The sequence below is a fragment of the Carassius gibelio genome, chromosome B13 (genome assembly GCF_023724105.1).
Source record: "Carassius gibelio isolate Cgi1373 ecotype wild population from Czech Republic chromosome B13, carGib1.2-hapl.c, whole genome shotgun sequence".
NCBI classification, from domain to species: Eukaryota; Metazoa; Chordata; class Actinopteri; order Cypriniformes; family Cyprinidae; genus Carassius; species Carassius gibelio.
This window is the reverse complement of record NC_068408.1, coordinates 10982430-11000854: the sequence shown is the minus strand read 5'-3', so window position 1 is coordinate 11000854 and position 18425 is coordinate 10982430.

Sequence of the window (18425 nt, the reverse complement as noted above, 5' to 3'; positions counted from 1 at the left end):
AAAAAAAAATAAATAAAATGGCAATGAGTGCGAGCTTGATGGGGCAAAGTTTAAGCTGAAAGGTCCCATTATGGCTTTTTTTTATTAAACATTAGAAGATCAAAACACTTTAAGATTGAAACACTAACATTAAGATCCATAACATGCATTTAGAAAACAGATAATAGTGAATTTTCAGTTCATGCCGACTTTAACAGCTCACTGGAATGATAAATTTACATTAAAAAAAAAACAAATTGCAACAAACCATATGGCTTACAAAGTCATTAGGTTTATGTTGATTTTGCATTTTTTTTTAAGTCTCAAAGCTTTAATCTGTAATCAATATAATTGATTGCGAAAAAAGGACAACATATTTTCGAAATTAAACTGTTTGGAGTTCACCGTTTGGGAAGACATTAGCAAATAGTATAGAATTTTAAGTTTTGTTCATTTGAAATTAATTTAAGGAAAGCTCCTTTCCTAGACACTAGAGGGCATTGCTTCTTAAAGTCATGTCTACTGATTTATTTAATAAAATGCCTCATGGAGGCAAATATTGGTGGTGAGTCATGAGAATAAAGCAGCATTCATTTTCATTAGAGATGCAAGAGCAGTGTTCAGAATATTCTCTTCCTGTTCCAAAACTGGCATCAAATGAATTGCATAATTATCGGAACATTCTCAGATTACAATAATTACACATATATCAGTTACACTTACTTGCCCAAATTGCATTTAATTGCGCAAATATTTATCCAATTTCCAACTCAGTGGAATGGCTTAATTTTTTAAACAGAAAATCTTTATTCTGTTCGGTAAAGGATCCAACATGCTCAAATCCTGTTGTTGATCATTTGTGTTGACCTGTTGCAGCTGGTTTGCATGTGTTGGAGTCTGATTCCTCTTGAAGTGTTTTCCAGCTTGTTAAAGAAATGAGAGACAAAACTACAGCACTCTGAAAGAAAAATGCAGACGTTTACGGGACTCTTGTTAAATTGCCCACATCAAAATGAAACAGCCTCTCGCCAATAATTGGCAGCAGAGTTAGTTTTACAGAAACAGTCAGCCTGGGGCAGAGCATGGGGGCAGATAGTGGGCTAAAGATGGAAGAAAGCACAATACAAAATGTGGTAAGGGGTAGATTGGGGCTGGACAGAGGCAAACAAGCTATTTACAGTAGATGGTCATGTAAGCATAGGATGATATATTAAATCTTCAAGTGTTGATGTTGGACCCTCACGCTTGTGAAGTCAGTGGGCTGACATGCGATGAAGAAAGTCACGTTAAGACTGTGCCTAAATATCCGGCAGAGTGAGATCTTACCCCTGGGATTTCAGTTAACAGTGACCTGACAGAATCCCTGAACTCTGGGTTAGGGCTAATGCTATAGTGAAGCTTAAGCAAGACAACATTTCTAGAGAGAAAGTGTGTATGTGTGTACAGAGTTAGCTGTAGTTTCCAGGCTAAACTGTCACCAAAAGTATGCTAAATATTCAAACATCCAAGGATGTCCTCAAATAAAAAAAAATAGGTAAAAAAGAAAGCTGCACTAAAAGTGATTTAAATGTGAAAATGAGCTTTTTAGATAGCTGAGTAAATGTGTTTGTATTTAATTAAAGTTTCTCACCTGGTAGTATTTGTTTAGATAGTCTGTTAACCACAGATGGAATGTAATCTGTCTAAATGAATGAAAGTTCACACTTATTGCCCACGGCAACCCAAAACATTCCAAAGCCACCGATGACAACTTTATGATTAGAACTAATTCACTCCTTTGTGTCTGCATGTGTTGCGGCTTTTATACAAATGTACTGAGACTTTACACCGAATGTATCTCAAGGGGAAGAATGTACTGTGGACTGTCCTCAGAGTGCTGAAGATGTTATCCTGAGTAAATGTAGTCCGTCTCTGGAGTCCACTAGTTTTCATTACCATATAAACTGGACTTTTGCTTGCATTTCAGAGGCACTGAGAATTACAACACCAGTATTTGTTGACTGAAGGAAATCTCATAAGAGCGCAAGTATTAAGAACATAAACAAGTATCACCTGCCAATAGAAGGATCTTTTGTGTAATGTTTCTCATTTGAATAGTGCCAAATGTTGCAATAACGGACAAGACACCTGAATGACAGCAACTGCCAACAGGATGGCAAAAAAAAAAAAAAACTTACCTGCAGAGGCGTGCCTGACTGTCTGCAAATATGTGCACACACACAGCACACACACATTGTTTGTTGATGAAAAGGGTATTGTCTGGTTTCTGAAAGACAGTGTTGTCTAATGGTTTGCGTTTCCTTGTGTGGAATGAGGTTTGTAGCTTCCTGATACACCCCACCTCATTACACTAGTCTTTCTCTTTAATCTTCCACCTGAATGTTCCTGCTCAAGACGAGGAGAAAAGAAAGTTGAAGGGAAAGAGTACTACTAAACAAACTGAGAAACAAATTCAAAAGGTTTTTAGAAAAAAATATGAATGTAATTTTTGTAAGAGAACCTATGAGTAGTGGCTCATAACAGGGGTCGGGGGCCCTTTAAGGGTTTTTTGCAAACTTCCAAGGAGGCCTTAAGTTGACTTGATTTATTTAAAATAAATGATTTAGGCCCTAGATAAAACAAAACAAGCCTTGAAGCTAAAAAAAAATCTAAACTTTTTTTTTTTTTTTTTTTTGTTAATTTCAAACCGTATGGAATTTTTAATTTTGAGTTCATTTTCATCAGAACTGTTGGAGTTACTTTTTTTTTTTTTTTATATATATATTTTTGTGAACAGTGGGCCCTGTAATCAAAAAGGCTGATGCTTTTCAGTAACAAGTGCATATAAATGAATAATTGCGTAATTAATAAGCATTAAACATGCACATTAAAGCTGAAGTGTAATTGAAGTGACAATTATACATATGCCATTGTTAGGCTGGTTTCTTTAAAATTAGATAAATGCGGACAAAACATTTCAGTTTGTTTATGAAATCCGACCAGCCTAACACAGCAACAGTGACTCAACAAATAGCATGAGTTTAGGGCGGGGCCATTGTTTGACTGACCAATGACAGAATGGGTGAGTGTTTGGAAAACATGTTTGAAAACAATCATTGTTTTAGCAGTTCTGTTTGGTGTTGCGAGTGGAACAGAAATCACACACGTTATTTCTTGTTCATATGTACATGCATACACACACATATAGTATCATTTCACTACATCAATAGAAACTCTGCTTCTGGTCTCTCTCCCGATTTTGTCCATTCCTTCTTTATTTCTAACTAACTATCCATCGCTCTTGTTGAGTAAAAAGTCAACACTCTACCTAAATTCTTCATTTATTTTCTCTGCTGGAACTCTGTCATCCAATCTCTCCTTCGCTATTCTTTCTTCCAGTGTTGTTCTCTTGGGTGGAATCGGCATGTCCTTCTCTGGGACTCTTTCCTCTTCTCCTCTCTTGCCCTCGCTCTCTCTTGCCTTGTCTCTTAGGTGGTAGAACAGTAGGCCATGTAGCAGCGCAGTAGGAACAGTTTGTGTTGAGATTTTTGAGCTGTAGCTCTTTTATTCTTCTGTTTTTCATTTTTTCCTTATTTTCATTCCCTTCATCATCTTTCCCTGGGAAAGCAGGCCTGAGGAAACAGATGGAAGGACATGAAAAATGTTCACTTATTCATCTTAAAGGGATAGTTCACCCAAAAATAAAATGTTTATGTTTATGCGCTTACCCCAAGGGCTTCCAAGATGTAGGTGACTTTGTTTCTTCAGTAGAACACAAATAATGATTTTTAGCTTCAGTCGTTGCAGTCTCTCAGTTGTACAATGTTTTGAAAATGGTAACAGAATCTATTAAGATAAAAAAAAAAACATGCACAGACAAATACAAATTAAACCCTGTGGCTCGTTACAATACGTGGGTGTAAAGACACAAAAAGATCAGTCTGTGCTAGAAACGGAAGAGTATTTATATAGTTTTTATTTTTTTTACCTCTGATTCACGCATTGTTAGAACTCTTGTAAAAGTGCGTTCACAGCAGGAGGCACGTGAGGTTTCTTCTTCTTCTGCTGCTTTTCTAGCAGATCGCAGACTTATAAGTGCATTACTGCCACCTAACTCTCAAATGGACCATTGAAACTATATCTACAATCTTAATTAGGAGTGTTAATGGTCCACTTGAGAGATAGGTGGCGGAAATGCACTTATACGTTTGCGATCTGCCAAGAGTTCTAACTATTTGGATCTCATTTTCTATCTTTCACTCATAAAACAACAACAACAACAACAACAAAAACATTTAAACATTTATGCAATTCATGTTTTTAATCTTTCAAGCTAAAATGGTCAAATTACCTTTCTTTTTGTTGTCAGTTTACCATTGTTAGTAAGCTAACATCTTAAGCTAAGAGTACTAGCTTAGCACAATGCTAACTATTTAAAAAAGCTGTTTTGATTAGCTAGAACAACATATGGTCCCAGTGGACAGAATACATTTTTATTACCTGTTAAATGAGTTGAACAGTTCCTGGCATTATTCTGGCACAAATGCTGAAATAATAATAACAATAATAATAATAACAAAGTTGTGTTTAAATGTATAGATTTTAAGATGTGTTCACTACATGATACAAATGTGGCCCATACGTTAATTTCCTCTGTAATACAATACCACATTTGGAAAGTCTGAGTCAGGCAGGAGTGTGCAAATGTCCACATGCATGTCCAAGGCTTTCATATGTTTTCAATTGTATGAACATGATTATGTGTCTGACATATCACTGCTCCAGCCTGTGTTTCATTCCCACCTATTTATCAAATATCATACCCTGGTAACCTGGTATCCATGACGACCCGATTGTCACGGTGATCGCATCTGTCCAATTAGATGTGGTTCATTACTGAGGGATCTCAGCCACGGGACTGAAACAGACCTGATTAGAGTTGCGAAAGCAGTGCCAGCCCTCTTCTGTACAGGGGGGAGATGGGTAAGGGCTCTTAAAGCAGAGACCCCCAGGAGAATCACTCTGTCGGGGGCAAGAAGAGGTCAACAGGAGGTTCTGAGCTAAATCATAGGCTGTCATCATCTCTGAATGTCACTGCTGTAATCAGTGAAGGCAGCATCAAACCATCCTCACAGAACAGAGTCAGGAGAGCCGTCTCGTAAATAAATACCCAGCATGCTGCCCCTAAACTCTGCCCTTTGACCTTGAATGCGGGTACACAAGCAAGATAAGTTTTAGTATACGTCATCAACGATGATGTTCCCTGATTGAAAGGCTCTAGACTACAATGCAGAATACAATGCATTCACTTCGCTCACTTTCACACACACACACACACACACACACATTTGTTTTTGTGAAAAGAGGGGACATAGGGATGGGTATCATTTACATTTTATCGATACTGATACCAATACTTATCGATACCATTACTTATCAATACTGTTATTTATACTATTTGGTGCAAAAAGATATGACGTGAAAAGTAACTGTATTAAAGATCTTCATTTAAAGCAGTGAGTTGTTTTTCTCTTTGTGAATTATTTTATTAATATTAAAGGAATTGTTCACCCCCAAATGAAAACTGTCATCATTTACTCACTCTCAAGATGCCCCAAACCTGAATACATCTCCCTCCTCTGCTGAACACAAAAGCTACATAGCCAGGGTGAGCAAATTATGACAGAATTGAGCATTTTGGGTAGACTGATCCCTGAATCTTCAATCTACATGTGTTAAAAATATTTTTTTGTAAATATGCATTTCCAGGGTATAATCCAGGTTTTACATGGATTAGAAAGGACAATAAAAACTGAAATCTGTTATTGTCATTGTACATGTGTGTATGGTCGAAAAACAATGAAAAAAGTACAGAATGAGATGAAAACCACCATCACACTCGTGAAAAAATTCGTGACAAATCAATGTCTGCTTTGCAAAATCAATATTGACAGTTCTCAAATACTCATCACCACTCTGTATGTGAGGGTGTGTTTCAGCTCCCCGTGGTAGAGCTTCAGTAAAAACAATAATGTCTTAAACAAAGGCTCTACTGTAACAGAGTGAAACCTGCTCCTCTGCTCTCTCCAAACCGCTGCCATGCTGTCCATCAAATCCCTGAGTTTATCTAAAGTAAACCCTAACTCTCTCACTGTTTTATGTCCTTCTCCCTTGCTGTCTCTGGCGGGTTTTTCACAGTACACTTAATTCTACGTTAAAGTCTTTTCGAACCCCAAATAAAGGAAGGTTTTTCACTGGGATAAAGCAACATTTTATGTTTTATTTGTATTTTTATGCACTTTTTTAAACTTCTAGTAGGTTAATACCTGAATTGTCGAAAAAATAAATTTAAAACAACACAATAGTAGAATGCTACAGAATGTTATTCAACAACTTTTCTAGTTAAATTAGCTCATTAAATATTCATGCACTATGTAAAGTCACAGAAACTTTCACATGCTGTTTAGTTTCATCATCTAAAACTGGACCTGACAGTCCAGGTTTAATTAATAACCCATGAAAAAGTGAGCAATGGGAAACATATGATGATAATGGGAAAAATTAAGAAATATCTTCATATTTACTGGCTATTATTCAGAAGCGACCAATCCAAAAGTGTAATGAATTACGTATTTATTCCAGCAGAGGTCCTCGTAAGTGCACTAACTTTATGAGCTGGATGGAACATCCGTCCCACCAAATGATGACAAGCATACCTACAACATTACATCTTGTCATTTTTTTTTCTTTTAAACTTCTCTTTCCCTATCTCTCCGTTTCCCTCCATCATTCTCTCCTGGCCTTCTTGCTCTTTCTCTTTCTGTATATCTGTCTTTCTCTCTTTCTCTTTCTTTTGTTCGGTGCCCTTGCCAGATTGGGATTACTGTGCGATGTTATCGGAGTTCTTGGGGTTTGTTCAGTTGTAATCTGGTTCCTTGCAGGAAGGTAAAAAGCAGAAATGTTTTCCCATAAATCAAAAATAGCATGCATCTGGATCTGTCTCTAACTCTTCGCTCTCTTGCTCTTTTCCCTCTCTCACATGCACACTGAACATATCACATTTTCGTGGATAAAATCAAATTCAAAACAAAAATCAAAACAAATCAAAACCAATCTCAATGAAATTAGTCTAGTGCGGCAGGCTGCAGTCTGAGATGACTCTGAGGCTTCTGATTAGAGCCCCATTCGAAACTGTACATATTCACATTTTCCATGATCCTATCAACAAAAACAACTTAGGACTCATGATGTCTGCGTCTCTTGTGACCAGAGATGAGATTTCTCAATCACCTACACCCTGCAGCTATGCCAAAACTGCGGAAGACATCAAAAGTTCAACGCAAGATTTCCAGAAGTTGAGGGCGTCCAGGGAACAGGAAGTCAAAGGCTTTCACTGTGATGTCAGCGATAGAGAGATAGATAGAGGTAAAGATGGAGAAAGCGGAGCGAAGGTCGGAGGCTAACCTCCCTGTTGTCTGAGGAAAAACAATGAGTCTACATTCGGCTGAGGTCAGTCATTTGTTTCAACAAGGGATTTCGCTAATCTGAGAAATGACTCTGATTAATACTACAATCCGAATGCTTCACTCCTCTGAAAATCATATTTTCACGTCTCTCAGGAAAATAAGATATGACTAAAACTCGGGAGGAGATCACGATAATGAGAAAAGGAAAAATTTAACAAGATTACAGCCTTATTAGAGGTCCAACCATGACAAGATAAACAGTAAGAGTGACACATAGTTTCTTGTTACTGGGATTCGTTAGAAGATGCCAAGTAGTTCAGCTGGAGTTTCTGTGAAAGCCAGTCAGTTTAAGTTCAAATCAGAGATCATTTTATGATCAAAATTGTTGTCTCAGACAGTTACACAGTACTTCAGGCCTAAACAACCAGTGTTCAGCCAAATACTCCCTTGGAGCCATGAAAGAAACCTGTGCTCCTCCAAAACAGTTTAGTTTCAGTAACTGTCTTTCTGTTTGCTCTCATCCAGTAGTCAATAAAATAGAGTTGAAACTAATACTATGACAAAGTGCTAAGGCTCTTGTCTTTACAAATCCTGACTTCCTGGCATTTTTAAAATGGCCCAATACTAGAGTAGAGTAACAGTAATGAACAAGAAGTTAACATTAAGCAAATGTTTTAGACACAGCATTGCCAGTACTTTGTATATTTTTTGTATATAACTAAGAAAATAATTCTAAATGAAGCCAAAGCAGCCATTGTACTGTAGTACGTTTCAAACATTCCTGAATGAATCAATGTTTTTGATTTGAATTAGTTTGACTGAATGGTTCATTGACTCATTCATTAAGATCTGCAGAAAGACTGGTTAATAAAAACAGTAGCATTGTTAAATATTACTTATGATTACAATTGATACAACTGTTTTCTCTTTTAGTATATTTGAATAATTGTATACTTAAAGTATTTCAAATAGCATTTATTTATAGTATATAGTGTATTTAAAGTTCTCTATTTTTGCTCACTAATTTTGTATTTAATATATAAAGAAATATTATTTAGCACTTCCTAAGATAAACCTAAGATCATCTAAGTGTACTCAACTGTGCTATTTTGGGACACCTTTACTTTGGGACACGCTTACTATCTTTTTATTTAAACATGAATTAAGTTGTAGTACACTTGAACTAATCTTTTATACACTAGTTCACTCAAGTGTTCTACAACTACTAAGTAAATCTTTATAAACCTGGGAACTCCTCTCTTCAGTGTCACATTATCATTCAGAAAAAAATATAACATGCTGCTCAAATAATTCCTCCTATTATTATGAGTGTTGAAAATGCATGTTGCTGCTGGCAACTTTTTTCAAGTTTTTCTGATAAATAGGAAGTTCAAAAGAACAGCACTTATTTCAGTTATATTTTTTGTAACATTATAAATGTCTTTCTTGATTTCTATTTAATGCATCCTTGCTGATAAATGTATGTATGTACAGGTTTCTCTGCATCTACTGGAAGTTTTTTTACAAAGTGATGCTCAGTGTGTGCCGTTTACTTTTTTTTCTAATAACCATTTGAAGATGAGTGATGAGCTTTCCCACACTGCAGTGGTTTATCAGAAACTTCAGCCAACTAGGTCCTTGCTCTCCTGCATGTGGGTGGGTGGTTGTGGGTCTCTAGCCAAATGAGACTTCATTCCTCTCTCCGTTGCCCGTCATTTTTCTTTCTCACTCACTGGGGATTCTCGGCATTGCCAAACCATCCTGCTGAGAAAACATCTCTAGTCCGTCTACATAAATACAAACAGAAAATAGTTTACATTATGATTTAGAAAGGTAACCAGATACAAGGACTTATCTTTCTGAAATGTTGCACTGCTGATAGCAGTTGGCATGCACATATCTCTTTGTCCATTGTAGGGTAATCAAGAAAATGTTTAGATATTCATCCTGCTGAAGTTAACATATTTCAAAGTTGGGGCTAAAATAATCCAGTTTGAAGAACAGAGATAATGAAAGGCAGAATACCGGGAGAAAGACGTTACAGAGCTGGTGACGACACCCTCGTTGATCTGTCCAATTAGACGGCTAAATTGTTCCCACATTGAGACTGAAAAGCAAATGGTCTGCCTTTAAGGGACAGAGCTAATGAGCTTCGCTGGGTTAACCACAGTGTTACAGCTGAGGCGGCAACTATTACTGTACAGCTCTCTCTAATCTGACCCATTAACTCTGTGTACACACAAATCAATGTGAGCATGCAAGGAGCCAATGGACTATAATGACCTAATGAGAGAATGTGAGTGTGTGTGTGTGTGTGTGTGTGTGTGTGTGTGTGTGTTAGTGTGTGTGTGAAGTGGCCAGGGCACACTGAATTGACTGTGGGTTGGCAAGCGGCAATGTACACCTCGAAAACTCCTCCAAACAATCAACAACAAAATCTCTTTGACTTGACTGACCACAAAAACATTATCCAAAACAGTTAAACTGGAAAACAGAAAAATAGAGACTGAAGGAGAGAGAAAGAGCTCCAAATATGGCACAAAGTTGTACAGAACTGCTCTCAACACTGTTTGCTGACAGAAACAGGTGAGACCTATAATGATACATGGTAAATGGTAAATGGACTGCATTTATATAGCGCTTTCAACAGACCACATGGCCATCCAAAGCGCTTTACAATTTGCCTCACAATCACCCATTCACACACACATTCACACACCGACGGCGGTGTCTGCCATACAAGGCGCCATCCAGCTCATCGGGAGCAGCTGGGGTTAGGTGTCTTGCTCAAGGACACCTCGACACTTGGTCAGGTGGAGCCGGGGATTGAACCACCAACCTTCCGGTTTGTAGACAACCTACATGAACCACACTATAACCACTCTTATACATGTGTGTAAGAACAAGAGCTGTGTCTGAAATCACCTCTATGCTCTCATTCACCTCTTCTTTCGTGACTGAAAATTCACAGCGAATTTGGACACTGAGTGCACGAGAGGGCTGTGGATGATAATAGGTGGGGATTTATTTGGTGCGACCTTCACAGTACATGCACATCAGTTAACTGCAGTGCATTATGGGACTGAATGACTGCACTCCACATTTTCGGTTTCGGACATCTCTATATGGCTGTCCCCTCAAATACTGCTGTATATAAGGGTATATGGGGTGAGCTTGGACAGCCTGGTTTGATGGCTGGGTTTAGGAGGGTTTTCGGAGGTTTCAGTTGAACCAACTGAATCAAAACAAAAATGTAGTTAGGACTTTATTTTATTCACCAGTTGTTGATTGGATGGAGGCAGATTTGAACGTGAGCATGCAGTCCGTTGTAACAAAAGAGTAGAGTTTATGCAGACTAAATGATTAAATGAAAACCCTGGCACTAAAAGACAGAGCTATAACATTTTCAATAACATTCATTTAGGAAATAGGTAGGCAGAATTCCCATTTCATGCTGACTTTAGAGACATAAATGAACTACTACTGGAGTTCTTACCTTACTTGGTAAAGTCTTGCCACCATTCCTATGTTAGATTTGCCTATTTTGAAGGCAGTTCTGCTCATTCGGTGAATGACATGCTGCTTCAGAAATGCAGAATGCTTTTTTCCCCCCATTTGTGGAGGAAAAATCTGATCAGTCTAATCAGAGAGTGATTGCGCTCTTGGCCCTGATTCCTTTCACACTTAATACAGCCACCTTTACTCAGTCACCCCTTGAAAACGACTCTGTGCATGTAACCTGATGAGTTATTCCATGCTCACCCGCCACTGGGCAGCTTTGCAGATGTGTAGCTTTTGGTTGTGCTCCAAACAGACAGGGAGTGATAAGGCAGCCGCAACAAGCCTCTGTTTATTTCCTGTGAAAACATGGAGAAGTGGGGGTCAGTGGAATGTGGACCAGTGTCCGAGCTCGCACCAGTAAAGCAAACATGCTCCAGATTTTACCGCCAACATACTTGCAGGCTGGGGCTGGTGTTTTTCTTTGCCCCTTAACCAAGCAGCAAATCAGTCCAGAGCTACTGCTAGCAGCTGCAATCTGCGGTTGCTTATCAGCCAGAGTGATCAGGCCGTCTGGAGCTCCAAGGTTCCTCCATGTTCTTAAATGAGGTTTACTTAGGTCTTAATTCTTGGTAAAATAATTGCAACTATTGCAAAGCTGACCTCATGTGACCATATGCTAATTGCATCTGGTTGGTTAGCGTGTTTCTTATCTTAGTCAATTAACAAGTTTGACATAGTTTGACAGTTTATTATATGGTGTACATCTGCTACATATTGTTTTTTTTTTTTTTTACATCTAAATCGATGTCCACCCATTTCTGACCCTGGACCACAAAACCAGTCTTAAGTGTCAATTTTTCGAAACTGAGATTCATACATCATCCAAAAGCTGAATAAATAAGCTTTCCATTGATGTATGGTTTATTAGGATCGGACAATATCTGGCCGAGATACAACTATTTGAAAGTCTGAGGGTGCAAAAAAAAAAAAAAAAAAAAATTAATTAAACTTAAGGAGAAAATCGCCTTTGATTTTGTCTAAATGATTTTTTTGCAAAGTATATTATAAATCAAAAACTACCTTTTTATATATTTGCGGTAGGAAATTTACAAAATATCTTCATGGAACATGATCTTTACTTAACGATTTCTGGCATAAAAGAAAAATTGATAATTTTGACCAATAATTTTTTTTTTTTGGCTATTGCTACAATTATACCCCAGAGACATAAGACTTGTTTTGTGGTCCAGGGTCACATTTGAAACATGCATCAATGACATTGGAAAGGAAGGAAATTGGAAAAAACAGTTGTATTGGTCTAAATCTCAATCACAATTTTCCTATACAGTATTCGTATACATCTGTATTTGTCGGTCTATCTGAGTGTGACTTTCAAAAAGGTTTTTAATATGTTTTATAAAATTTTTATTATTATTTTTATTATTATTATTATTATTTTTTTTTTTTACAAATATTAAGAATTATTTATTAGTAAATGTAATTTAAATTAAAAACAAAATAATTTTATAACTTGTCATGTAAAGGTCAAATTTCCTGATATTTTTAAGACTGCACAGACCTCTACACAGTAATGAGGGTCCGCAGATCCTATCGATGATGTCATTTCCTTTTTTCTGCATTTGATTAAATCAAGGCTTTGATAAATTTTTGAAATATAAATAAGCAGTAAAACAATCTAATTTAGTAAATAATAATAGAGATAATATCAAAGTACTTAATTTATTTCTTTTAATTAGACATTTTCGTTATTAAATTACTAGGATTAATGAATTACTCAGACACATTTTTTTTTTTTTGGTGTTTTTTTACTTTACACCATCTGCCCAAAAATATCAAAATGAATTTTAATTCAGTGGTGAATTTAAATAATTACATATGTAATCATTATATTGCCTTTTTAATCTATTTAATCCATTGACTGCCAACTGAACAAATGACTGTCATGTCACTGACCAAGACAAGACATGTAAAAACAAAGCTGTGGTGTTATGATACAATAACTGTCACATTTCCAGAAATGGGCCTAACTTCTGATATCACTCTTGAAAAATCTCTAATAATAATAAAAATGTTAACTATGCTCCTTCATGGTGCCAAACAAATCATTAAAAGCTGTAAATTTGAGATGTAGATTAGAGTCTCATGTAGCGGCTGCAGGACTTTTGGGACTTCATATCCTGTAGTGAAATACAGTAACATTAACATACATGTTAACACAGTTTACAAGGCAATAACCTCCCTCAGGGGAACCAGTGACCCTGCCCACAGACTAAATCTAATAAAGCTCAGGAACAAACTGCTTTTGAACACAGCACACACTCGTAAAACAGACCACAGTCCTTAGGTTGTGACTAGAGGTTATGCCTTTGCCATTTTAGCCTGCTACAACTATGCATGACCTTTCCTCCCTCAGCATACTTATTGCTAACATGAGAGCCTTCACAATACCTTCTGCTCTGTTTAGCTTCAAAATTCTTGGAACTTCTCCTGATGTAACCCAATCTCAAATAAGACTTGATTTCCTTTGGCTTCGGATCTGTGTTGAGGGTTTATTTGGGTGAAGGTGCAGAGAACGAGCGACCAGAGAATCGAAACCATGTTCACACATGGACAATGAACTTGAGGTGGAAGCCATGGGGAAACTCAAAGACAAAGCAGAGAGTCTTCACATTATGTGTGAGACTGCAAAAATAGCCACAAACATATTAAAAAAAAAGTATCTGAATGAAGCTGATTCAGACGGCTGATAATTCAGGCCTTATGGTGGGTGTGGAGATGATTAGACACGGTGGAAATTACGAGCGTATAGGAAGATTCAGCCTTTGTCATCTTTCCCTTGTGTGGCCGGGACAACACAGCTAGGTAACAAAATAAAACAACAGCATGTTCAGGACCTGCATTATGTCAGATGGAAAGTGACTGACCCTCCTATAGCCCTTAACTGAAATTAAATCTTTCATTAGTGGAGCCCGGGTGCCAGAATCTGCCTCATTCTCACACAGGAGGGCAAGTCTTTGTGGTCACACAGGGAAATGCCTTTCCAATGTCTCAAATCCCCCGCATGCCATGAGCCAAACCCAAACCACAGCAGTGAGAAGGGAGCGCTGTCTGGCGAAATCAAGGGGCTTCACGTGCCAAAAGCTGCCATTACGCTCAGCTACTGTCGGCAAAGGCGAGACCTCGTCAAGATCGTGTGGGCGGAAAACGAAGTGCACCAAAATCACTTGAGGTTTATTACATCGCCTACACATACAGTACACACCAGTGCCTGTGTAATGTCGGGCCAGATTTAGGTCTCGCTGTTTTAATGTCCCCGGACATAAAGGGCCAGTGCAAGCACAGTTCTGTGAAGGCACTTAACATCTGCATCGCCTCTAATTCCAAAAAGCCAAAAGGGAGGGGTGAAGCAATTCTGTTCCTCGAATCAAGCCAAAACCATCATCATTGGGCAGATCTTAGTGGAGTAAGAGCCACAGAAACAGGGCAATTCTTATCCTAAGGGTCAAAGGGGACTTTCTCAAGTCAATTCTAATTTGCAGTGCATTTGTGGTGTTTTCAAACTGGTTTCTATAGAATCACCTCCTCTAACCTCAAGTCAAACATCTGAAAATCAAGCGATGTGAGTGCTGTAGGCAACCTTCATCTGCAATAATCTGTGGTGGTGTTGAGCCACTCTACTTATAAGCTGCGAATTACACTGCAGATCCAAATATGGAGATTTAGTACATCTGTTTGGCTTGTTCATCTCCTAAAACAAGAAAGTAACATTTACTGCCCAACATCAGCCTTCTTGTCTCAAGGCAGGCAATTTTATGTCTCCTGACTGGGTCAGTAACTTTGGGATTTATTAATTCAGTTGAGGAACTGGATTCCACACAGCCAAGGTGTCAGTATCAAGCTCAACAGTTGCGTTAGCAAGACCTAGGCTATGTTTCCCTTCAGGTCCTGGCTTTAGACCAGGCACCTGACAGTAAAACTGACTTGGGAAGCATCACAACTCTTGTTTCTCAAAGTCGAAATTCATTACCTGTAACACCTGTTCTGCAGTCCTCCTCTCGTCTTTTTCATCCCTCTGTTTTTCCCTCCGCCCCCTCCTGCAACAGGTCCTTGTAAACAAAGTGCTGAAATCTCTCAGGGGGTTGAGTATTTTTACAAGCCAACACATTGTGATGAATATATCAAAGCTCTACTGGAGGCTGCGCAGGCTTTTATGGGCTAATAAATTAGCTCGGGCCCTGATGGGGAACACACTGCTGCCCAAGGCCTTACCACAGAGGAGACCTGGCACAATATGATAAGCTAAGGGGAAGCAGAATTATGGTTAACCAGGCCAGGTAGGCGAAGATCATTTCTTGTACAGGTGGTCTAAGGGCTGTTTGGACTTACTTAAAGCAGGCAAACCACAGAAAATACCAACGAACAGGCATTTAAACATTGCATGGTTTTAACTATAATGGCCAAACTGATTGCAAAACAAATAAATACTATCATTTATTTAACACACTCTTTTTTTACGTGTATCAATGACTCTACCCCACAAATAAAAAAAAAAATCACTTCTTGCCATTTAACTGTTCCAGCGGCATATGGGCAGTAAATCTCATTCACACTGATAATAAGCACTGTTTTAGAAAATTGTACATGTGTGCCCAAGCAGTGGTTGTGTAGAATCTAATTTAAAGTGTGCTCAGAACAGAGCATACTCAACTGATGAAACACCAGCTCATTTGGCCGACAGATGTTTGTAGGTTTCTCCCTCACATAAACTAACGCAAACAAAGCCGAACAATTAAACACAATGTACTTTCTGTTGGTCAGAAAATGGGTCAGCACTTCTCTAAAAAAAATTAATAAAAAATTAACTTCCCCCTTTAAAATGTGGTATGTGTGCTCTGCATCAGACAGAAAGTATCATGGCTATGCCCTAATTAATTATCTTCTGACATCAACAAACTCTCTTTGGTCATTTGTTGTTTGCACTCCCCAGTTGTTGTTTTTATGGATATACATAGCAACTTATAAACTTTGCATATGGAGTGGGATCATACAGAGCGGAGCAGGATCAGCTTTAACAATACGGAGTCTTTTTGACTACAGGTGTTTATCTCAGAGTGGATTCAACGGGATTGTTTCCTTGATACTTAGAATAAACAAATAGAGCCATATTAGAAAATGACTCACTTCAAATCCCCACGGACAGAATTTTTAGTTTTTTGCTCCGAAAGAAATTGGGACCGTTTCATTCGAGGAAAAAGAGATGCTGTTTCAGGGCCAGTTCACAGAGAGCTGGTTTTTGCCTTCTGCTTATGCTTTTAATAGTTTTTGCATGTAACTGTAATGAAAACCAGCTAGTAAGAGTTGTGGAGGTATTCGTAAAACTTAAACGAATGCTAATGCATTGAAATGTACATTTTCCTTCCATCTTATGGTTTCCACCTCTTAGTGTCACATAACAAATAAATAAATAAATAAATTTATGTATATATAATTGTAATATTTGTAATATATGTGCAATATATGTAATATTATGAGAATACAGTAAAACTTATGAGAATAATGTTGTAGTCTTAAGACTTGTTGTCATTATTCAAGTCATGTCAGGATAAAATAGGTTTAAAAAAGACACGAGATGCTAAAAAATTAGCAAGATGTAGCTTAACAGTCACAATCCTGTGTTGCCTTCAACTCATGTTTTTTAACACAAGAGCTTCTGTGTGAATATCCCCTAGGTTTCCATGTTGGGCAGCTCCAAATGATTATTATTTTTTTATTTATTTTTTTTACAATTGATTGACATTGATGCAAATGTACTGTAGGAATCAACCATCATCAAATATAGGTAAATCATACCTCGGTTTTATACTGTCTGGTTCAGAGTCAACCGTTTAAATGATTGTAGAATCACATCATTCGCTGATAGCCTGATGTCCTGTGTAGACTGGCTAGGGGGAGGCCAGAGATTTGAATTCTTAAATAAAAATACACAATTAAAAAAGCAATGTTTGCTTTTCAGCCAGCAGGTGCAGGGGTGCAAAATACCTCCTGTTACAACACCAGCAGTGAGACTGAAGTTTCCATCGTAACTGGCTATTATTATCCACGAATCTCTGCTTAATGTGCATGCTCACACACACACACACACACACACACACGCACACACACACACACACACACACACACACACACACACACACACACACACACACACACACACACACACACACACACACCTCTATTTAATGGAATCCACCTTTAATCAACTGCAGATGCACATCGTATTAAACTCCACACACCATGTTCTGACTCATAGGCTGTTTAGTGCTGTTAATACCAATCTCACATATATCTTCCACCTCGGGGCCGTGCTCCCTTAATCACCCGCCCAATACCAGCACCATCAGTCCTGGTGCCAGCTCTCCTCCTGCTAGAACATATCAACACAGGCGCACCTGGTTCTCCTGAAGAGCCACAGAAGGTGTTAAAACTGCAGGAGTCTTTGTCTGCAAGATGAAAAAAGAGTGGGATGGAAGGATCATTTAAAAGAGTAAGAAAGACAACCACATTAATGAACAGGTGCAAACTGAAAATTAAAGCGAGGTGTGCTGTTCCCCTTGTAAAGAGATTTTATAGTCAGATATCTGCTGCATATGTCCCAGCTTCAGAAATGGGAGAATGTAGCATATTTTCCAGTGTCTGTAACTCAGTGGTTTCATGTGCCTTGTCTCTTGAGCTTTTATATAATATTTTCATATTTGTCAACTACAAGTTTTTCCTTTAAATGTGTAAAATCTATCTCACAACAAAATAACAGAAACAGAAATGCTGTAACCATAACAAGAAACAGGAACATTTCACATTTTGTGCATTTAACTTTTTGTCAAAATGATAAAAAAAGTCAGATGTATTTATTTATTTAATTATGTATTTAAATAATACTTTTATTTGTGCATTAAATTAATAATTAATAATTTTAAATAGATTTATATTAAAAACGTGGTTCTTTTGAACTGTCAACAAGAAATATGATTTCAACAAAACTACATTTTAAACTATATAAAAAAATAGGAAACAGTTATTTAAAATGAGCAAAAACGTTGTTTTCAAGCATATCTTACTGACTGAGGAAACTTTTTAATAAAAATCATGAAAATAATTGTTAAGAAATAGAACAAAAGCTCAAAACATTTAGTCATTTCATTATTATATATTATATATCATATTGCTTTTTGTAGAATAATATGAAAAACATGTTTGATTACATATCAGATGAAACAAAAATAAACTCTAGATCTGTCATTTAGCATCCATTTACACAATCACAATTCAAATGATAAACCTTACCTCAAAATTCACCTCAGGAGACTCTTGCATGGCAGTGGTTACACACCTGTAGCTAATTTCTAATGGGTTTAACTAATGGGGTTACAATCTACCAGTGCTGAGTGCAGTGAGGGAAGGAAGAATCAGCCACAGAGCTGA